The 24,925-nt window shown below is 29.3% G+C and overlaps 1 protein-coding gene across 2 annotated transcripts in view; it reads left to right on the top strand.

The window, feature by feature from the left end:
- Positions 1-24,925, top strand: part of LOC129965787 (protein still life, isoform SIF type 1-like) — a 284,431-nt gene that overhangs the window by 26,238 nt on the left and 233,268 nt on the right. The window contains exon 1 of one of the 2 annotated variants that reach the window (XM_056079967.1): positions 12,298-12,380. The exons of the other annotated variant lie outside the window; for it this stretch is intronic. The gene's annotated coding sequence lies outside the window, so the exon portion shown is untranslated. Of the gene's footprint in view, positions 1-12,297; positions 12,381-24,925 lie in introns of those variants that run through there. 2 annotated transcript variants of the gene reach the window in all.

Below are 24,925 nucleotides of genomic sequence, written 5' to 3'. Positions count from 1 at the left end.
TATAGGCATACGACTCAAAAATAATATAAAATAACAAAAAATAAAAAAGCTGAATGATTCTAAAGAATAAATAACAATAACAATTAATATTCCGATTAAAATTTTTAGAATTGTAGTATTAAACTATAGAAACAGTCTGGAAATAGAAAAATAACCAATAGAAATTTAGATATAAAAAAAGAAGTCATTTTAAGATTAACTTCATTGCATCGTCCCAATCTGCACAAAGAATGATCCAGACATATAAATTTCTGATTAAATTTCACAGCTAAATTTTATGATTCCAATGTTTTTATCATTTTGGCAAATTTGTATCGTTTTCATCTGATGATGCTTGGTTCACTTTTTCAAAACCAAATTCAGATTTTTTTTATACGTTTTTAACTCGCTTTATAAAGAAATAGGCTCTCTTCGCTCAACGAATTCTTTCATAATATCGTCTGCCAACTATCATAGATATTTCGTTCTAAGTAGCTTTTTTCAGTGCTTAAAGGATGAGTATCACAGTTTTCGATAACAGTTACATTACTTTCAAAATAATTGATTTTTCTAAAACAACAACATCAAAAAATAGAAGATGCAGCAGGAATTTGCGTTAATGGTATCGCGTATATCTAAAATACAAATAGCACATCACAAAGCTCCATTAACGTCTCGAACTCCAGAATTAACAAAAAGCTCATCAAAAGGAGCTGATAAAATAACCAAAGACGTTCTGTGTGGTAAAAAGATTTAAAACGAAATTCTTCTCTAATGTATCTGACATATGCGTTATAAGTTTAAATGATAATATGGTCATGTTTTCAAAAAATAACGAACAATTTTGTTGATACCCATATTTTGTGAAAAATTTAATATGATTTTGAGAGCAACAACTTGTCTACAAACGATCGAAAACAAAATTTAGCACGTGTCTCTAATTTAGAAGATAAGACCATAAGCCAAATTTAATTTATTTTGTGTTTTTGAGTTAGTGAATTCATATGTGCCAGACTGAACATATCGGTTGTTCGTAAATCTTTTAACGGAATTGATTCAAAATTTATATGTCTCCAGCTTTGATTATGAAATTATTTTCCAAATTTCATCTATCTTGGTGATCGCTTGTTATTCGTTGTGATGGTAGTTTTAGACTGATAGATGTACTTCCAAAAATCGTATCGATCTTATAAACTTCAAAAAGGAACAGCGAACTTAATCCTAAGAAGGGATCTTGCGAAAAAAAAAATACACCCATTTAAAAAAAAAAGAAAAAGTGGGGATTTGTCATAATTTCAAAATGGAAATTTTTGGTGATTTTGGTATAAATAGTATTCGAGGAAGTAAATCTTGAAAATTATTTATTTGTAAAACTTCTTTCACTCCGTATAAACTCAACCAATCTGCCTTTCACATATATTTACTACCTATGAAACAACGCATTAATTTTGTAAATTGAATTAAATTACTTTGATGAAGATATTTCTTTGTGCCCAACGTTTTTCACATTTCGGTATCATAATTCTTGCTTATTTTTATTATTTTTTTTTATCTTCGCAATTATCTTTTGCGACTCCAATCTTCTATTCAATGAAGGCACCGTCTGAGGCACAGAGCTTTATATCCTCCAATCCCAACAATAAGACCGCAACAATGAGCAAAACTATTGTCGCTGCCGAGGAATTCGCGGGCGAAATTCCGTAAGATACTCTCCACGGGCAGTAATTGCATCATTCAACAAGTTGAGAGCGGGAGAAATATTTTGGGCAAACTTTAATGATGTCTTTTGTCTCTTGAAACAAAAAAAGTAGAAGACATATCATGCAGATGAACAATGCTTTGTTGCCACTTGTGTGATGCGTCGTGCCCTGTGGTATACAGCCGGAGAAGTAACTAAAACACCTTAATCGCCATTAATGGCCACGTTTCTTATTTCATGAAGGTAGATGAAATAGTACATTATGCATATATATGCGCTCTCATTTAGATTAAATAAAATTTGTCTACTTTCACAGTGAAAAAATAATGTTTAAAAATATATTATTGAAATATGACCAAGTAATTTCCAAATTTGCCGTATTAATATATATCAGTTATATTCGTAAACAATTCGGCATTATATATAAGGAAGTTGTTGTTCTTTTACTTTGGATGCGGTATTTGTTGATTAATTAACCCTTAAATATCCGACATTGCCTTTCAGCAATGTACCCACTTTTGTGTTCTAAAATATTATGAGGATAATATTGCACATCTAAGGCTTATGTTTACTAATTGGACATTCATTTGAAATTCCTGCTAAATCAGCGAATAACTTGTATATGGCAGCAATTCGTTAATTTGGACAATTGAGTATATCCTTTTAATTCTGCAACAATGTATTTTAAAGTCTCTACTTGAAAATTAAGGTATTTATATCAATATAAATAAAATAAAACCTAATGTTGCCAATTTGCAACAAGCTATTTCCTATCCTTGAAACATTCTTAAAACAAAACATAACTATCTAAAACTTTTTCTCCATGGTTTATTCAAAAAATGATATTTTAAAATTAATTTTTTATAAATCTGGTATTTCAAGAATTGACTCGATGATTTCACCTATGCCAAATAGTGTAAGGCGTATTAAATCGAGTACATTCACAGAAATATATATAACCGATAACATTCACCAAAATTTAGTGTTACACTCAAAATAATAAAAAACTATTTCATAAATGCTTCAGGAAATAAAGGGTCTAATTATAAATGTATGTCTTTTTTAAATTCAATACAATAAAATATACATTTTCACGATGCTGTTAGATGCTCTGAATGCACCATAATTTCATTAAAAAAAATGTTCTGGTAGTATTGTAGAGTATCTTGCGCAGTTAGGGTTGAGGTTCGTGGTGACCTAGTGGCAAGGAATCGAACTCAGAACTGGAAAGTTTTAGGCTCGACACTCGAAGAACCAACATGTAAGCGGATATGCTGCGCGTTAAATCCGTCGAAGAAAACGTCCTCTTGCTGTGGTGCTGAAGCTTGGAGAGGGGACGCCCTTTGCGATATCTTCCTCGTTATCTGACCGCAATTCAAAATTACGAGGAATGTCCCAAAATAGCCGTAATATTGCTTTAAAATGAACGTTAATTCAACTGAACTGATCCAAAGATGCTGGAGTTGAAAATGCTGCTCCAGTGTGAAGCGTTAATTATTTTTGCTCTCTTAAAAATTAAGGAAAAAGTAAAGAAAAAAAAAGGGAAGGATTATTAATGATGAATAATAATTAATTAAAAATATAATAAGATAAAATTTAGCAAGTAAATAAAAATAAAAATAAGGTTAAATGAAATATAATTAAACATTTTTAGAAATTTATTTTGAATTAAAATTAATTGAAAATTAATTATTTATTATTTCTTCCACAAAATTTATGTACTTTAAAGCAAGCTCATAATTAATATCTTTTTAAGAATTGATTACTTAAAAAAAGGGCAAAATATAAATTACTCCGAAATATATCACTCTACAAAGTTTCATTATTTACAGCATCTCACAATACACGAGCAGATTGCGAGTATAAATTAGCAAAGAGAATGGGCAAATAAGTCATGTTACCTTCATATTACAGAATATAAAAAAAATAACGATAATATCTGTATAGTAAGTTTGCTGGAGGCTTAATGTAATTATTATTTTTTCTAATTATTGGGAAGAGGTTAATCTTGCAATCAGGGACTGATATTGGTACCATAACCGATATCATATAGGAGGATCGCACGATCCCTCTGATCCCTCACACATAAGTGAAGTTCCAATATCGAACCCATCACCTAAAAGCGTAAATTAGTTGAACTTCGTTGCTAACAGAATGCTTAAAACACAGTAATAAATTTTGGAAAAACGCAGCTTCAGATTTTTTTTTTTAACTTAATGGAAAAATCTCGGTTTTCGGTCTGCAGAATTCCATTATAGAAACACGATTTCCCCATTGATTTTCATTATTTATAGGCCATACGCAGGTTAAATATGGCATCGATGATGAAATGCCCTCTTGGGTGTGGAAGTGTGTCGGATCAGGTTTCGTCCTTTTTATCTGACTGCATTTCAAAATTGCGAAGTTTGTCCCAAAATAACTACCGCATTGCTTTAGAACTGAACGTTAATATAATTGAATTGGTCATTTTGAAAGGAGGCCATCAAACTTTTTCAAATTTTACAGAAGAAGTAAAAACAAAACAAAACATTTTCTCAATATTTTCAGAAAACTTGAATCAGTAATTTTCTATATTGAAAAAGATTACAAATAACGTAAAAATACCTGCATAATAATTGTCCAAAGTCTGGTCCGGAAAAATAATTTTAATGGCGACGTTTTTCAATATGATTCTTTGTTTGTGAAATATTAGATCCACTTTAACTTGGAAAAAAAAACGTGCTTTTATGAAATTTACCAAAATAAATAAATTTCAAAGTTAAGCTTTACTGGATTATTACGTTGTAGTTGTGGCTACTTGGTTACAATTTCATGGACTATTATCTTAATTTTATTTATGCAGACATCTTTGCAATTAGTTGGTATATTGGTAATAGTCCCATATTTCCTACATTTTTTAATACCAAAAGGAAGCTTTTCTTCTTTTCGGATTAAGGAAGAACTATGAGGTGCCATTTTGTTCTTATTTCTTCAATAACTTTCCTTTTAGATGCTGTCATTATAGAATGTAGCTATCATAGCATTTGATTCTTCATTGGTAAATAAGATTTATAATTACCGTTAACTGCAAAGTAACATACTGCCAAAGTATGAATGGTGATAACTTTTTTAAAGGACACTTGCCAGTAAGTTTTAAAATCCATCAAAGGCTTGCCATTAAGTTTCACATCTCGATAGCCGAGATTCCTTACTTTGAATTTATTTCAATTTGTAGAAAAAATTAAGGAATCAACGTATGTGTGATGGAAGAAACGCAATGCAAGAAATAATCCATTTTCAAAAGAAAAGGTGGAATAAAATTAATCTTGAACGATTTTAACCGATGAAAAATGTCGCGTATCCATATGGAATACACAAATCGATAATAAAAGATTGAAAAATCCCAATAATTGAATTCATAAAAAAATGGGTATGTGCCTTTTGTAAAATGACCGATTCAATTAAATTATACAAACAATTTTTTTTTTGCGAAATTAGCCATAAAATGCAAAATTTAGAATTGGTTACAAATTGCATCCAATTAAAGAAACGCAATTCGGTAAGAAATGGAATTTCTTGTGCTACTGAAAGAGATATTATTTCATATCGAAAATCATGCGATCATATCGCCTTTAATGTAATAACAAAAAAAAAAAAAAAAAAAAAAAAAAAAAACTTTAGGTGTCCGTTTATGTATTTTGTTTTTAAGATTCTTTTTCCAGTGATTCTGTTTCATCAATTTTTAAAGAATTTACATTATAATTTGATATTTACTCATTTGTATGCATGTAAGCTTTTTTAAACCAGATAGCTCTATATAATGCAATTCACGAAAGATTTTAAATGCTTTTCTTCAGAAAACTTTCATCAACAGAGTATTTTCTTTCATGCCGAAAGAATCATGTTTTTGTCTCCCAGAAAGAATCTGAATCCCTTTTTTTCATGGACATCCCACAAAGAAACAGAAGAAATGGAAGAAGGGAGTATATGTAGGGAAAAATACCCGGAGGAGACGTTTAACCATCGTATTACCCAATAATGCTCATTCGATTACGATAATTGCTCTATCGTCTGCAGCCAGAGGTTATGGGGAGAAAATCACTAAACCAAAAGGATTTAATGATGTCCGATCGCTCCCCGCTCGATACCTTTTTCATATACAAAAAAACAACTCAAGTTCAAAGAAAGAATAAATAGTGTTATGTGCAGGAAAAGAAAGTGATTAATTAAGTTGATATTCTTCAGAATCTTGGATATCTTAGTTTTTCCCCCTTAGCCATGCTTTCAAATTATTGATTCATTTCCGGAAAACTTAGGCTTTTAATCCTCCCCCCCCCACTATAATTTTTTTTGCAAGATGCCTTCTAATAAGGTAGACAGTAAAAAATTGTGTAAGGTAGACAGTAAAAAAAGTATAATCTTTTGCATATGTGTGCTTAATTTGTCTTGTTTCATGCTTGTAAGAATGAAATTTTGTAACACATTTTTCACTCCTTTTCCTTTTATGATTCCTATTTGAAATTTTATATACTTCAATGTTTTCAATGGCAATACATTGTTTTAATATTTTCAAAATTTAATTATCTGTTAATCAATTAATATAATTAAATTCTAATTCAAAACGAGTGTTGCTACTTGCAAGTAAATTTGAGAAAATTATTTCTAATATTCCACAATAGTATTTATAATAGTGAATTAAAAAATAAAACTTAAATGTGAATTTTTTTTTGTTTTTTAGTAAAGTAGTAATTGTGTATTCTTTAAAATTTTTAAGTTTATTTATTTATTTAATTAAGTTTTTTAAGTTCATTTATTTATTTAGATTGCTTAATATTCGATTGGAGAAACCGGAACATTCTTTTAAAAAAATTCTCTATGTATAAATTCCTTGTATGCCAACTATTATACTAGAAGGGTTACAAACGTAAGTCAGTACACAACTGATAATGGAAGAAATTTCAAATATGAAGGATGCAGACGCAAATGCAAAGAAAAATGGGGGAAACAAGAAAATACACAAATAGAAAAAAAAATTGCTCACATACTAACGGAAGCATACATTAAATGATGCAATACAATTGTAGAAACAAGATAAAATAAAGATAAAATATTCAAAATGCTAAAGCATAAAATTATACATGCAAAAATATATGGGCAAACGCACCGAAATAAAGTCTAAATAATGCGGTGAAAAATAATATATATATGTACAAAAGGAAATGGAAGATGGTTTGCTCTGTACAAAGGTAGATAAACCGGAATATTGCTAAAATATTATTACGAAATAAATTTTTAATATATGTTTGCCTATGTAAATTAGTCACTAAATGGGAAAATAAGTGAACTTATTTTTTAGATATATTAATAAAACCTTTATTAGATTTATTATTTTATTTTATTTACCATTTATATAGATATATCAATACCTTTTATTTAGAAATATTAATAAAATAAGTGTTATAACGTATGATATACAGATAGATGGATTACTAAAAACCTCTCTTGCCATATTTCAAACTAGCCGCCTTTGGCGACCAGCCGGTTCGCCAATCTTAATGTTCGTTTAAATTTTAATAATTAAATAGGTTGAACCGGAGTTTACCCCCTTCTTCGCCAAGTTGCGATAACGCGCCAAAGCTGGCAATCTTTATTATGCACTATGATTAAACATCTGCTCCTTTGCTTTTGAACATTTCGCAAGGCCGTTGTTGGCGATTTTTAAAAGCAGGGGGGTTAAACTCCGGTCGTACCATTACATATTTTACGCAATTCCAACTTTAATAGATTCTTCAGCAAAATATTTTAAAACTTCAAATTTTGATAGTCTTATAATTCACTCTTAATATTATAAGGGCCTTCAGTCATAGCCTGATATGTATCTCTCTAATTTTCTGTTACCCCTCGTAGAAATTATGCTTTAAATTAAAGTGTAAATGATTAATCTGCAATTAATATAATAATATTTTTTACTTAAACAAAGCATTTTTTTAATACTATGATTACTGATAATAAAGTCACTGAGCGTTTAGACTTTATGGGCACTAAAGAATATCTTTCTTAATTTATGTAATATCTCAAGAATTTGTCAACAAAAATTTCTCAGATTCATCATGAACAGATCGATTCATTAACAATGTTTAATTTTAAATGCATCAAACACTAAAAAAATAAAATGAATCGTTTAAAATAATCGGTCGAAAACAGGTTTAAAAAACTACTTAAAAAACGATGTACTTAAAACTATAAGCATATACAAAAAAGTATATAACTAACATAAATACAATTTAATTACAAAAGCATCCAATTAACCTAAAAATAATTTAAATCATTGAAAATAGGTTAAAAAAAACTACTTAAAAAACGATGTACTTAAACCTATAAGCAGATACAAAAAATATATAACTAACGTAAATACAATTTACTTAAAAAAGCATGCAACTAACCTAAAAATAATTTAAATCATCCGTTGGTTGCCATGTCAACAGTCAGAAAACAATGCGCATGCGTGAATTTTCTTCGCCAGTTACGTTAACGCAAGTGCGTGAATTTTTCTACGCCAGTTGGGGTAACGCTATGCAGATTATACATTTTTAATTTCCTTTATTCTGTGTTATTTTAATTCAAAAGTACTTCAGAATGAATGTGAAACATGGATTAATTAACATTGTTTAATTTTAAATGCATAAAACATTAAGAAAATAAACAGAATTGTTTGAAATAATCCGTCGAAAAATGTTAACCCTAGCCTCAATTCTGTTGGGAGAAAAAAATAACTGAAAGTTGGCGGTGGCGAAAATGGAAGATTTTTTTGGCGGAAAAGTTGGCGGTGGGGAAAATGGAAGATTTTTTTGGCGGGAAAGTTAGTTTTTAACTAATAATTAAAATTCTAATTAAAATTTCAAAAAAAGGGACCCCAGGTGCACATTCCCGACCTCTAAGGTATACATGTACCAAATTTGATAGCTGTATGTCAAATGACCTGACCTGTAGAGCGCCAACACACACACACACATTGAGCTTTATTATAAGTATAGATAACAAATATTTCAAATAACAAAGATAAAAAATTCTTACTGAAATGTTATACGTCAAATTAATCAAACCAATTTAATTTTGGAATCCTCTGCATATCTTGAGAAGAGATATTACATTTTAGCCTAAGGTGATATCGAATTAGATAACATATGTGGTTTGATGAATTAGATGAAATGTATTTTCATTTGACTATAATATATCATAAAGTGATTTTTTATGCATCTCTTAGATAGTCTGGAGGCAACACTCTGGCATTTTGAATTATTTCATATTTTAATGCAAATTTTCTCTTAAAAAATCAAAATATAAATCTAAGAGAATTTCAGCCCCATTTCATTACCGAATGCAAATATTTGTTTAGCAGCATCAGACATTAAGCATGGTTGATACTTTATAAAAGATAAAGATTGCAGAAAGTACTTAGCCATCAAGAAGGATTGATACATAGTCTGATATGGATTGTGTTGAAAGGCGAATTGATTAAAACGAAGCGAAAATTATTATTTGATATTCACTTATAATCGATTGGTATCAATATTTGCACACTTATAGCTGATGTGCAATTGAACAAGTAATTTTATAGAAATCCTAGATTCTCATTAATACGAATAGAGCAGCAAACAAGTACTGTAACACAAAGTGACTTAACAAATCTTAATTCAGAACTTTTAGGAAAAAACAATCGACAGAGAAAATACATTTCAATTTTAGATAGAGTGATTTTATAATATGCACTGAACTGAAGAAGAGGTGAATGACAGTTAGTCATTTCTCACATTCATGGTTACAGTATATTTACAGCTATACATAATGGCAAATTACAAATGCCAACAACTAATTTTTTTATTTGATTGCGATGGTCATAGTTTTTAATGGGCTGGAATGATAGTTGTAGCACAAAATGTCCCGAAACAAATCAGAGAATAAAAAAAGAAAAAAAAAACAATCAATAAGAACAGAAAATTATAAAATTTATTGAATTAGACTGATATTTCACGTTTGTGCAAAGTAGCCTCACATGTAAAAGTTGGCAAGTGAAAAATTTCTGAACTACAAATAAAATGCTGTGCTTTTCTACAGCATCTCTGTTCTGATAGGTTGTTTCTCTCTTTTTCTGTAGACTCAGAATTTTTGCTTTTTGAGATCCAACTACTATCCTACACCATTTATCACAACGAAATAACGTTCCAAAAAAAAAAAAAGAATGTGTTGGCATTCAAAATTTTATGGAATTTTGTCTCTGTAATCGTAACTATGACATATGACTTATTGTTTTTTCATATCTGTCAAATCTTAACATGCCTAATCGAGATTTTCATTCCGTTTTTACGAACAAAATGATTTTTAGGAGTTTTTATATAGAGACATTATTTTTAATAATCATCTAAAACTTTTATTTAAAATTCTTCATATGCATATCATATTATTTGAAGAGATGACCTGATATGTAGAGCAATAAGATTTTATAGAAACTAATCATCAAAAATTATCAACGAAATAGATACTTTTTTATCAGAAGAACGGTAAACAATAAGCAAAGGAATAAAATGGTTTTATTTTGATTGTCTAATATTAAACATACTATTATTATTGTCAAGTAAAGCCAGAATTATAAAAAAAACATATACAAATTTTGATTCCTTATACTATGTGATTGCTTTCTGAAACGAATCAATATGAAGTGCATGCCAGTAACTTATGATTGGTGTGGTCATACTGACTGAAACTAATCGGTAAATATGATCATACATATTTTATTAGCTTTATTATAGAATTAAAGAGACGAAAATATGAACTTAATTATTTATGCCCTCTTACTTCTTATATAATTAGATATTTGTGCGTTTTAAGTCATCATTTATTATTAATGAATTGTTTTGAAGGCTGTAAAATATAGAACAAGTGGAGCAAATTGACATATCTAATGGTGCTTGAGAAAATGTTTTCATGTCTAAGAAAATTCCCTTTTAATGTAAATTTTCAGGTTAATATTTAAATTTTTTCGCTGCAGATTTGATTGATTGCTTTCCGATCGGCATATTGATTTTTTTTTTTTTACCTTCGGTCAGCAACAACTCCTCTATTCTTCTTACCTTCATTCCTTGATCTATCTTTGATCTAGAATATATATATATATATATATATATATATATATATATATGTATATGTAGTAAATGCAAACTGATGAATACAGTTTGATAAAGTAAAAGCATTTAAAATGTTGTTTCAGATATGCTCAATAAACGCGGACATTCTGAATGGTTATCTCTGTATCTCTGTTTACGATGAATAAATAAGTGATTTGAATAAATAGGTGAGTGATGAAATAAATAGGTGAATTTTGTCCATTAGGCGAGGATGGGAAATTCTGCGAAAGTTACATTTTGCAATGTCTCTAGAAGAAGGAGAATGGTGGCCTGAGTGATGGAGTTGGAGTTGGCAAGTTGATTATCTTAGGTACAAGAGTTTTCATACAAAATAAAAACTGGAGAAATAAGTAGATTGGTGTGGCTAGAAGAACTCTATTTTTCTTCACAGAGAAGATATAGTGATGTTTTGAAATTTCTTCTGAAAGTGGAGATTTATGGCAGATATTGTAAGAAAATGACGTGTTAACAATTTGTAAATCATTATCTGATTGCTTCCACAAACCACTGAAGAACATCATTAACTGGATATGTCTAACATAGCTTGCAATGAAATTTCCTCTAAAAAAATTAACTGACCACAAAATCCTTATTACAACTTTGCTTATATTTCAGGATTTTTCAGAAAAATTTTAAAAACTTCGTGTGCGAAATGTCTCAATGCTCTTTGGACTCAAAAATGCACCAAACATTGAAGATCATAAAATTGACGACTATAATGTCAAATTTAATAATGACTGTTTGAATTAAGCTTCAAATATAAGAAAATTAGAAAAGATTTTTTAGCCTAAAAAACATCTAATATTATTTGAAACAATATATATCTGACACCTTATATACTGTCTGATTCTTAACTCGTAATTTTGAATCCGAGTTTTGTGTGTGCAAGTATATATTAATTTTGTGTGTTCAAAGATGTCTTCCACCGGTGCACGGCAGCAAAGTCCTCGTGTCCAGAGCGGAAGCCGGCACTCCAATCCATATCACGTGACACCCCCTACGTCATGACTCCCAACCGAGAATCCGAACGAAGCAGGTAGCCGACCACTCTCGCTTTTCGTTCTACTCAAAAAAATTCGCACACTTGCTTTTCTTCACTGCCACTGACATGTAAGCAGATGAAACATCTTTTTGTATTGTTTGTGTTCGTCTTCCCCAAGAGGATATGTGGATAACTAAGAAAAAAAATCATGACGATTGTTTTGTTTTATTCTCTTTCTGTCGCTATTTATGTGTGAAATGAATTAGTGCCAAATTAAAGAAAGGTTCTTGTGTTGTTTACGTTTTAGTGTCAAAAGGTTCAGAATTATTCACTGAAATATATCAACATGTTTCTTAAAGGTCAAGTTTTATGATTATGATAAATTTGTGGAACGGAATTTTAATTATGACGTGATTGTATTTGCACAATTTTTCTTGGTGATATAGCGATTTTTTGTGCGTGTTTGTGCATGTGTAAATATCATTTATCGTTTGATGTTTTGCCATAAGGATTAACTATTTTTATCGAATTTTCATGAAGCTGATCATTTTTAATACAGGTAAGTTGATACAGTTTACTCTTTATAATTATGCTTAATTCATTTATTTTGCAGAATTTCAATTTTGCTTTAGTTCTTTATAGTTCAATCAATTAAAAAAGCAAAAAAAAAAAAAAAAATCCTCTAAAAATTCTCTAAATTCCATCTAACTTTTTGCTTCTTAAAATAGCACTTTAAACTTTTATATTTTTATTTTCATTCTGGGAAAGCTTAATTTAATTGGAATAAAGATAATGTATATAGAAATGTTACAATTTATTAAATCGTTTGCAATTAGAACTACATTAAATTTAACTGAACATAAAAGTAATAAAATATTTAAAAATGTTTCAACTTTATAAGCCCATCTGCGATCGATGTTGCATTAAATTTAATGAAAACGAAGGAAATAAAATATACACAGAGATATCGTATGTAGTGTAATTAGTTTATTTAAAATCCATTAAAAAGCTACGAATGACGTATTTACGCAGTTCAGATATATTAATAAAAATATTAATTAACTAATATGATTGGAGAAAGCAAATGTTTAAATTCTGTCTTATTTGTGTAATATATTTAATAAATTTATTTAATATACTAACTTTTTCTACTATAGTTTGATACTTTTAAATTTACATCATATGACTGATTTCACAACTTCTTTTTTTCCCCATTCGTTTTTTTAATTTTATCATTAATAAGATCTTTACAAGATGCTACGATCAAATGGCAAACGCAACTGTTTCGGTCATGTAAAATCTAGCTACAGATGATTTTACTCTGTATTGTAAAATCACATCTTTTTACTGTATCAAAATTTATCATGGATCCCAATATTAAATTTGTGCAAAACAAGGAGCATGAATTAATTATATTAGGCAAGAAAATGCACTTAGTGGAAATGCACTCTTATTTCAGTGGAACTGATATCTTTTCCTACCTGATTGTTTTATGCATATTTAAATAAATATGAACATTCAGAAGTTATAGCTGTATGCCCAATGTCTTTTTAAAATTATTTTAATGAAGTTTGTAATGTATGCAAAACAAAGCACAATTTTTTGGGATATATTACAGTGCTGGAAAGTTCACAGAGATTACAGAGAAATAAATAGAGTTATTCAATTGTTAAAAATAATAGAATTGTTAAAAGCTATTGAGTATTTAGAAATATCGTAGCATGATTTAGATTGATTCGTCTGTTCTTATACTATTTTTAAAAACTATTCTTAATTATTCCAAGGCTAATTTGCACATAAAAATGCATTTCAAATTGTCTATGTGTCTAAGTATAGATACAGTAATTAAAATAGTGATGAATATTGTAGTAAAATGACATTAAAGAGTATTGCTTAAAATATACTTCTCTAAAGTTACAGCTTTATTAGAATTAGAAACATATTTTAGGAGCAAAAAATTGGTATTCCTATAAAGTTTATTTTTTTATATTTAAAATGAGATTAAAATTGATTATATGCTTCGAAGCAGTGATATGCTCCGAAATTTTGAAGAGCCTTTTCTTAGAAAGCACCTATTACCTTTGAAATAATAAAGTGCCAAATTTGGTGGCTCCAAGTCCAACCATCTAAACTCTGGGACATTCCAAATAATTTTTGCCTCATGCATTTCGTTCGATGCTTCATGAAATTAAAAAATATATTAAGCATGTTAATCATGTTATAAAATCATGTTAATAATTTTTCATGTTAATAATCTTTTATCATGTTAATAAAAATAAATCTAAAGTAAACAGTAGCGGTAACAGTATAGTAACAAAATCAAACAATCATCATTACTTATATTAGCATGAGTAGATACAATGATATATGCTTTGATTCGGGAACGCGTAAATTTGTCTTGACTATGTGAGTCTCATTTTGATAAAAATGTTTGAACCATTCTATAAATTTTGTCATTAATCAATTAAATATTAAGCCTTCCAAAACTTATGTACTTTAATATTATGTCTATGTTTTGATATTTTCTCTTGAATTATGCCTTTTAAAAATTATTACTGTTGGTATTTTATTATTTTGTTAATAGAAGTCGTTTCTAAAGACTATTGACCTATTACTATTCAATATATATCCAATGGTGACCAATATTATTATTGTATAATCAAATTAATATAAAGGTAAATGAAGTTTAAGAGAGATTATTCGTTAATGGTTTTTTTTCTATATTCTATTACCAAAACAGACTGAATGCTGCATATAACGATATTTGAAAATTTTAATATTCAAGAATTTTACCAACACGCGTCTATGAACAATAATATTGTTAACTTTTGTTTTAAAAACAATGTTTTTTTAAAAATAATTTTGTCATGTTTAAATAATAATCCCAATATATTTAGCTCTCCCTCCCCCTTCCCCTTCAAACAGGCGGAAGCAGTTCAGAGGGAAACATTTTGGCATATCGTCAAGCAAACCCAGACTCTTCCGGTATATTTACTTTTTATTAGGCTCTCACAGGGCCTTGAAATACTTGAGTAACTAAATTCGCAAACAATTGACTTTACAATGTTTTAAAATACATTTTGAAATCAAGTGCTATCATTTAAATATAACTTTAATTGCTTGCCCCACAACAAATTAATTCTTTAATAATTTATAATAATGTAATCATTATTTTAAATATCAGATGTATTTTTGAATCGGTGTATTACAATTCAAATTAAATGAATTTTTGCATCAGTGTATTATAATATACATTGGCCTAATTTTTAATCCCTATCCTGTTATATACAAAAATCAATACTAATTAATAATTTTAAAACCCATTTCTTCTGAAATAAAATAAATATTTATATTAAAAAATGTATTACAGAGTAAATTTCTTAATCCTGTGAGATTTATTAATTTTGCATTATGAAACAATCTTGCATATTATTCAGAAGGGTTTCAGAATATTTAAACTGTGAGAAAACAAAGACAGTTTAAGAATATAACTATTTATTAGTTTTGCTTACAATCATCATAAAATAGCGTTCATTCGCTATTGAATGAAATTCTGTGTAGCGGTAATTCTGTAATTATAAGTTTTTTAATATCTGTTCTATCTGCTCTTTGAAGTGCCTATTATTTACTCAGTTATAGTAGTGATAAAAGTATTTTTACACTTTTTTAAACAATCTAACAGCAGTTGCTATATTCCATCATTTTTATGCATAATACCGTTTTTAATTAGAAGTCAGAAGAATGAAGTAAACCATATGACTATGAAAAGGCATGATTAGTTATCTATATTAGGCAATTATTGTTTTTCTTTTTACCTTGATTGTATATTCAGAGATTTAAGGTAAAAAGAATTTAATTTTCTTGATGAAAAATAAAGGAATTTAAGTGATAGTTGCAAAATTCGCCAGAAGACCCCCCTCTCTCCACATAAGGTATGAGGCTTGAGTTACTAATTCAAATTTCATTTCATCAAAGATTTTTGATGCGAGATTTAAACCAGTCTAAGCTGGAACATTGTCACATTTTTACAATATAAATTAAAAATGGATTGGATTTTAGTTTTCATTTATGATCATATGTGATGCTAATCTAGCAATTCAAGATAAACGAGACAAATCAACCATAAAAAAGCAGTAAATTTGCAATCTTACAGCAAATAAGCAAAATTTTTAAAAATATTTATCAGTAAATGACTGCTTATCAATAAGAATCATATTCATTCTACTTTTAAATAACAAATTTTTATAGTTACATTCAATATAATTTAAATAAATATTGTTGTTCTGTACTTCTGAATGATTTAAACTGAGATGACTGACACTGAAATCTTGAAATTTAAGCAAACATGTCTGATTCCATTCGAAATAAATAATGCAGAAAAAGACAAAAATTTAATGTGAGGGTTGGATAGAGAAATTTCTCTTTCTTTCTTTTTGCCATTAATCATTTCCTTCCCCCCAAGGCGCTTTTCGAATGAATCAATCGTCTTTAGGAAGTGGGAGAATCAATATCCCTAAAATTAGCATTTCTTCCGCTACTTGTAAGTTTCGGAGACATTTCAGTACAGTCCCGCAGAAACAACTGAAACAGTGAGAGAAACGATTTTTGGCTTCAGAAAATGGAATCATTTCGCGCCAATGCATTTGGAAACGTTAATGAATTACATGGTTTGAGACGATCTTGCGCATGATAAAGCATCAGAGTGCTAGAAGGTGGTGAAAATATCTAAAAGTATCAAATTTTTCAATAAAAGATAATAGACTGAAATAGATTTTGTTTTATTACTCAATAAAACATTTCCATGATTTTTTTAAAGTTCTTTTATTTAATTTGATTCGATTCATGTTTATGGGGATTTAATTTTATAATCGATTTTTAACTCTTATTAATATGAGTATTCAAATTTTGTGATTTTTTTTTTGCATGGTAATGCATTATTTTTTATTGATTATTTGTTTACAGATTAATTTAATTCAAATTTCACATCAAATGTGTGGTTCTATCTAACAGTGAATTTGAAAAATAAATTAAGTATAATGTACAATATTTTATGAAAGAGAATTATAGATTAAAGGGGGGAAATATTAAATGACACATTTCTACTTTAAAAAGATCATTCTTAAAATGTGTTCTAAAAAGCTGCTTATATTATTAATAAAGGATTTTTATTTCGTTTGGAAGGTACCTGATAAGTTATTAAAAAATTTATGCATTACAAACGTTTTTAAAGACTTTAACTCCATGCTTAGATGGATAATAAATAGTTTCAACAACATATTCACGAATTAAAAAAATGTTATCGTACGTGGTATATTTCATTTTTAACATTACAATCAAATGGTATGGATCAAGACTTTTTTATGAATTAATTTTTTTAATTAGATGTGAATTTAATTTAATTGTATTAACGTTTCGTTTTGAAGCAGTATTAGAGCTATTTCGGAAAAAAAAATTCATAATTTTGAATCGTAGTCAGTTGACGAAAGGCGCTCCTGTTCTCGCACTTACCTCCCCAAACTTCTCTCGGAAATAGCTGAAGTAATAATAAAGCGAAAAGTGAAATTAATGATTTATTAGATACTTTTGCTCAGATATCCTTTAAGAATCTTACTTAAAGTGGCCTTGAATAACTTTGAAAATTAATGGCTAAAATGTGTCATAACTTTAAATTATCACTAAATTTTGTTTTAGTAAGTGTAATTTTCATACATCAGTTTGTTGAAAACATTTACTTGGCATTTGTTAAACATTTTTCCAAATACGAATAAATTTCGCGCCTTTTTTTTTGGTTTGATTATGAATAAGAAGTTCCATTATTATAGCAAAATAAATAAATAGTAAAATTAAGAGAGATTCGAAAATATTGTCTGAAACTGTAGGATGATAATATCGTAATTTTGCTTCACCTATTTTGACTTTGTATAGAATCTGATCTTCGTCTGGATGATGCTTTGTCAACTGGTATTACTTTATTTTATTTTTAATTAACTAGCGACAATTACGCGAGTATAAAAAATATATTTCGAAGAATATATATCGTCTACACAAGCTTGATAAGAAATCCAATAATTAAAATAATCAAGTGTCTTGTTGCAAAGTTTTCTTAAAAATATGTTGAAAAATCTATAAAATTTAAAGAAAAATGCTGCATGGAAATAAAATCTGTAGCATTAAAAAGTTAATTTTTTTGAATTTTAAATTGATATAAGGATGGTTTTTATGCAATTCGAAGTCATTGTGGAAAAGTTGTGAACTTTTGTTTAATTTTAAATAACAAGTACATTAAAAATTTTTATGTCTTTCTTTTAAAAAGCATCTGTTTTTCAAGTATTAATTATTTTCTAAATTTGATAACTCTATGTCCAGTAGTCTACCTTTCAAAGAATTTTGAGTGATTTTTTTATCGCCATGCATGTCATAAAAATGGTTCATGGTATAATTTATTGATAGTACCCCAGCCTGTAAACATTATCACTTAAAAACTCGAGCTTAGAATGTATCTTAATGCATTTTTATATTTTAAAAAATATATTATATTAAAATAATTTCACCTATTTTTTTTTTCGTTCTTTTTGTGAAGTTTGTGTAAAGAAAGTTTTATAATAGGTTATTACTGACTTTGAGATTTTAAATTTCAAGATTTCAGACAGCTCGTGTTAAAAAAAATACTATTTGAAGAATTTTGTCGGTGCATATCTCAATTCATGCGTTTTTGAACACAAAAACTCAAACATTATAATGGTCTTTTATATACTGAAAGTTGAGAGCAGAAGTTGTTATTTTTTCGTAACTCGGAAGAAAATAGGCAGAATAGTTTTTTTTATTCGTATTATTCTTAGTACTCTTTGAGAAATACTAGAAACAATGTTTTTTCACAAATATGGTTTTTTTATTCTTCTAAAAGGTTGCGAAAATATTGCTATTTTAAAAAGTCGCGTGTCTCCTTCTCTTATCATAGAATTGATATAATTCAATGTCGCAAGTAATATTTGCGATTCCATTGGGCATAATATTGTAACATAATGCTTCTAGAGTTGATTCATCCCCATTGTCGTCAATTTAATGTTAATCGGTATCGCGCTTGTTGAAGAAGAAATAAGTAAATAAAATGAAGCTCAGATACGTGCTAGATGATATGCTAAGTTGCCAACATGAATCAGAAGTAGAAGCTTTTGGGTTCTGCCTTCTAAAACTGGAAAGTTATTATTATTATTATTTTTTTTTTTTTTTTGCTGCGAATGAAGTAGTTTTTGAGAGTTTTCTTGCTTTTTTTTCTTCTTGTGAAGAATACCTAATGTAGGTCATTTTCCTCTGAAAATCTATCAGAAAAGAAATTTATCACCATGTTTAGTGGAGTTAAGATAAGCATCTATCCAATACAATATAAAAACCTTTAAATTTTCTTTGACTAACTAGGATGTCGTATTTTTGTTTATTAAAATACTTGCCTCATATACTTGGCTGGACATGCTGTACTAAGTAGCATTAGAAATGATAAAGTTGTCATGTGACAATATAGTAGTCAATGATGACTACTAAGATTAACTTGATTTAAATGACTTTGTTTCAAAAACAAAAGAAAACCAACCTTTCTCGCATACTTTAATAAATTTGTCATGACAGAGACCGTCTTACATGACATTGGCATACAAAAGTTACAAAATATTAATTTCTGGCTTAAATTTAGCATATTTGCTGAATCTATCGCGTCACCCTTGGTGAGTTGTTTGGCGATTAATCCCTGATATGCGTTAACAGTAGCCAAAAATCTAATTTGCGTTTCAGATATATTTTTCTCAATAGATAAAAACAAAGATTTAAAGCAAAACTGGACTCTTAGTCAGAAAATCTCGAATCAAATTTGATATATTTAAGTCATTGCGTTTTTGTATTATTGCGTTTATTTGTTTCTAAGAGTAAAGACATCCCCTAATTAGATTTGGCTCAAAATATGACCAGTGTCTAACACTGTAGATATTAAATCTGTTTACCTAATTTTATCCGTCTGTTAACTTATATTTTAACAACCAGGCAGACTTCCTCAGAACAGATTTTACTCAAAATTTGATAGAAATCATCAGAGTGGGTGCAAAGATCATATACCAAATTCCAACCATCTAGCTGAAAGCGTTTTTTGAGTTATTTTTGTTGCAGACAGATAGACAGAAATAGACAGACATTTACCAAAAATGTGCTTTTCGAACTCAAGGAGGATTGAAATGTGGAAATTCGTCAAAATCTCAAATTCGAATTTTTTGAACTATTATACTTTCTCTATACTAAGTATACGAGAAAGCTAAAAGGATTAATTAGAAGCGATCATAAATGAAGAAAGTTTTTGGACTTTGTAACTGAATTTGAATATTACATCATTTGATATGGTGCTAGTTACAATATCGGTTACAATTTTTACTGAATTTTAGCAGAAGCGATAAATAAGTGGACATTGACAAGAAACATTAAGAAATTCGCTATCTTGACACATGCAGGTGATTCATTTTATATTGCAGATTAGATCGTAGCTGTGCACTTTGTGTCCATTTCAAAGTGCATCGGTTTTATCCGGTTCTTGTGTCTTTCTCTCGGACCAATCAATAGGACGACACACGAGCTGCTTTTTCAGCCTTCTCCCCACCATCCAAAATTTCTGTCTTTTTTTTTTTTTTTTTCTTTTTCTTTTCTGCTCCCTCTTCCCAGAAAGAAATGCCAATACCTTCTAGGAACAGTTCGAGACAGAAAGTCGATATCAACTGAATTCGCCTGTAATTTTCTCGTTTCTTGTTGGGTATTATGTCTTCCCTTCCTTGCAGTTTTTCTACTTGAAACGTTTTGATCGAAGGTATTTTCGCACAGATACTTTTTTTTCTCTGTAGAAAACATTAGCACTTCCTTTGGAAACATTTGCACTTCGGCTCTGCATTCGTGACGCTATAATGTTGGATGTTTGGAAAAGAAAACACTTTAAAAGCTCTTTTGAGGTTTCAGTGAATATGCTAATAAAATATCAACGTATACTGGGTGTAAGAATTCTTAACTGAGCGTTTACTTTAATTCTATATCAATAGCTAATTTGTAATCCTTTTGAGATAACCAGAAAGAAGCTCTAAATGAAGTAAATTTTCTTAAAATGTATTTGAATGAATAAAAACACTACTGAAAAATTATAGAATTTTCTTCCTTATAAGATTTCTGGTCGTTTAATCATATTTTGTGAAATATTCACAATATAATAATATATTAAACAAAAAAAATTCCACGGTACTGCAACCAAAATAGACACAGCTATAAAGCTTTGAATGTCAATATTTTTGATGATTTTAGACCATTTCTTTGGCTCCCTCAAATAAGATTTGTCAATCAACGTAAGACATTTCTTTGAGGTAGATTTTGATTAGCTAAAATAATGGAAATAGAAGCTTCTTAACTTTAGTTTGGAGGGAACTTTTTCTTTTTATAATGCTTTTAAATCGAGGTATGCTAATAATATTTAACTAATTATTTGAATAACACAAAAGGATTGTATAAATATAAAAATGTCATATTTTTTTCTAAATTCAATTCGACTCATTCCATTTTAAATAATTTTGAATTTTCCCACTTTCATTTATTGAGCTAAAATTGTTCTTAAAATTATTCGATTTTTTTAAGGAGCAATAACTACATTTCTGCAATTTTTTACAGTAAATATTTTCCAAATTCTATTAATGATACCATTGTTCCAAATTTTGGTGGTTGTTTCATCTAAGACTTTATTTCCACACTACTGACATCAACAGTTCATTCGAATCTTCTTAAATATATTTCAACTTTAATTGAAAATTTTTGAGACTTACAAGTAAGCAGGTCAATAAGCGCATCCTACTGTGAATGCAATACTCCTCTGTTTAGAATCCGGTTGACTAGCGGTGGCAGAGCGAGCGTTTCGTGAAAGGAGTTAAGGAACAAGTGTTCGTTATTAACCTATCAGAGACGTGGCACGTGTTCCTCCGATCAATAACAGGACAAGTGTCCATGGGCAGTTTTGCGCGGTTCCTTTTATTTTAGTAGGATAATGGCTTCGGTGTGGGTGGATGGCCTCTGTCTGAGGTGTAGGATGTCTCCCTTGGGCGTCGCTACTAGTTTTATATATAATTTCTATCCACTTGATACTATGTTTCACTCTTAAGATGAATTGAGTGGATAAGTAATAAAGGGAATTTCATCAAAATTTTCAACACGGAAGTATGGTTTTCTAAAGGTCTCACTGATTAAAAATTCAGTGCAAAGTTAATTCAATGAATATGAACTAATAGTTGCATTTGTGATTATGTGATGTTAAGAAATTAGCATGTTTGAAGCAGAATATTATTGCAAGGGATTTAGAATGTAGTTCTCTTTCATTATTTCGTTAGTACTATTTAGTTTTATTACTTATTTATTATTTCCACTGGAGTTCAGGTATTTTATCTTGCTAAGGTAAGAAATTCGTCGATTGTGGTAACTTTGTAATTCATCTATTTTTCTGAACATTAATGAGCTGTAAGATATTATTCTTCCTCAGATGATATATCATGCTCTCTATACAGTTAAATCTATTTTTTTTAACTCATTGTACAAATCCTCCTTCAATTCAAAGAAAAATGAATTAGTTCTATCAAAAAATATACTGAGCTGATTTTTATGTTTAGTATCATAACTTTTATCATAACTAGACTGTTATTATTTGGAAGCTATAATATTAATTTGATATTTTTAGTTTATGCTTGAAAAATAACATAAAAGTTTTGGAATAAACTGGGTGATTGGAAAATATCTGGGTAAAATAAGATTGGTTTTCTAGACATCTAATTCCCCTCCTCCAGCCCCCCCCTGAAGCCCTTTTCTATGCCACTGTAGTACGTATGATCCTCTTTCAAATGAATGTAAAATATGATAAGGCGTTTTAATTCATTAAATAGATTCCCAAACTAGAAGAAAATATTGAATGAGAGAATAATTCGCTATAATTTCAAAAGGCATGAAATGGTAAAATATCTATATCAATAATTATACATGTTACGTACCTATATCTTTGTATAGCAAATTTATATTAAAAAGATGTACAGTACACTCCCGATTATCCGCGGAATTGGGTGGTACGGCCGCCGCGGATAACAAAAATCGCGGATAATCCGAAGAGAGCTAAAAACGGGTATAGCAAAAGAGAAAACAGTCATTCCAACTTTGAAAAATCGTTTTATGTACATTAAAACGTAAAATAAACAGCAGGAAATGTTTAACTAACGGTTAATATTTTAGTATATCACTCAAAACTAACCTAAAATGCATTTTGTTAATGAAAATAGAAAAGTGCTTTGTACTTACGAGAGGCGTCAAGGATACACAGAAAAATTAATACATATGTACTGTTTTAATACTGCAATGTATTATGTAATTACAAAAGCATAACTGTAAAACTACACCTTTTTGAAGAAATCAGTCATTTGTGTTTGCTTCTTGCTTTGGAAGCATTTTCTCTTTGCTTGGAAGCAAAAACAAACACTTAGTGCGGCAGGCGCGGATAATCGGGAGTCTACTGTACTGCATAAATAATGCCTGTTAATTATAAACTGTCCATAAGCCCTCATCTGAGTCTGGTAATAATGCATCTAGTGATAAATTCTGCAGATTAGAGATTTTCTTTTGAATACGATGATAAATAGTGAAAAAAATAAATAGAAAAATGTGAATGCGTTACTAGTGGAATGATGAAGAAAACAATTCATGGATATAAAGAATTTTGATATTGGATGCTTTATTCTGATGCCAGATGTTGAATACTTTATTTTGATATTTTTATCAACAAACACTTAAAAGAACTTTTCTAATCCTTTAAGTCCAGAAATTTGACCTTTAACATTATCTGTATTATTGAAAATTTATATATCGTATGGAAATATGATTATAATATTATCTGAGAAACATAAAGTGTTATATCCCGTAAATTGAGAAATTCTGGATTTAATAATAATTTTATATTATTATAATTCTAAGATTTAAAACAAACATCAATTTCAATAAATATAAAAAAGCACATGCAAATTATTAAATAAAAATATAAAAGCGTGACAAATTAGAAAGCATTGAAAAGATATAGAAAAAAATTGGTCGTCAGGAAAAGACATCTGTGGTAGTTGTGGTTCAAACGGTGTAACCTATGCAACACACACACACACACACACACACACACACACACACACACACACACACACACACACACACACACCATGGAAATCCCTCCACAATATACTCTATTTTCTTTTGAGGTAAAGGTAACAAATTGTAGTCAGCCATGCTTAACGGTGCTCAGCCAAGACATCAAAGCAAAAACACGAGCCACCCAACTTTTCCCTCCCCCCGTTTAGTCTAATATTTATCAAATAACGGGCAGGCGATTACATTCTCTTATCAAAATTGATTTTCCATTATCCGAAACCAGAATCAATAACTTCTCAGTTCAGCTCTGTCTCCCGCATTTTTTTTTCAAGTGGGTTGTTAGAGCCGCCGATGAATAACGAAAATGTCAAGGCCGCACTCTCGTCTTGTTTGCTAAGTAACACTTTCCCTTTTAGGGCGGTTGACCCGGGCCCGTGGGATGCCCAAACCCGTTTCATCTGGTCGCCTCCGTCGTTTGACCTATATTGTTAAAAGAAGAGGTACGCTTTAACCGACTTTTTTTTTATTTCCTCCATCTCTTATCATCTTTCGTATGTCGCACCTGAAGAACATCTGTCCGTCTGGGGTGGTCATAATGATAGCCAACGCCCTTCTGAAAATAACAGGGTGGCTGCCCGCAAGTTTTAAAATTTTTTCTGTGTGATGATATATGCTATAGTTCTTGAGCAGTAGATGGATTTCCAGAGATAAAAGAGATTTAACAAATTTTTATTTATTACTGGCCAAATTTATTTTCGTTTTTATTTGTTTTTTAATCTCAAAAGCAGTATTTTTACTGTCATATATATTTTTTTAAATGAAAACGATGCAATGGAAATATGTTTGAATAGTTATTATTAATTAGCTCTCAAAATTTATTTCTGTACCAAAGTTATTCGTGAAAATAAGTAATTTTTTGTAGATTATATT

The sequence above is a fragment of the Argiope bruennichi genome, chromosome 4, assembly GCF_947563725.1.
Source record: "Argiope bruennichi chromosome 4, qqArgBrue1.1, whole genome shotgun sequence".
Classification (NCBI taxonomy): domain Eukaryota; kingdom Metazoa; phylum Arthropoda; class Arachnida; order Araneae; family Araneidae; genus Argiope; species Argiope bruennichi.
The sequence above is the reverse complement of the archived record's forward strand: the minus strand, read 5'-3'. Positions and strand labels throughout refer to the sequence as shown.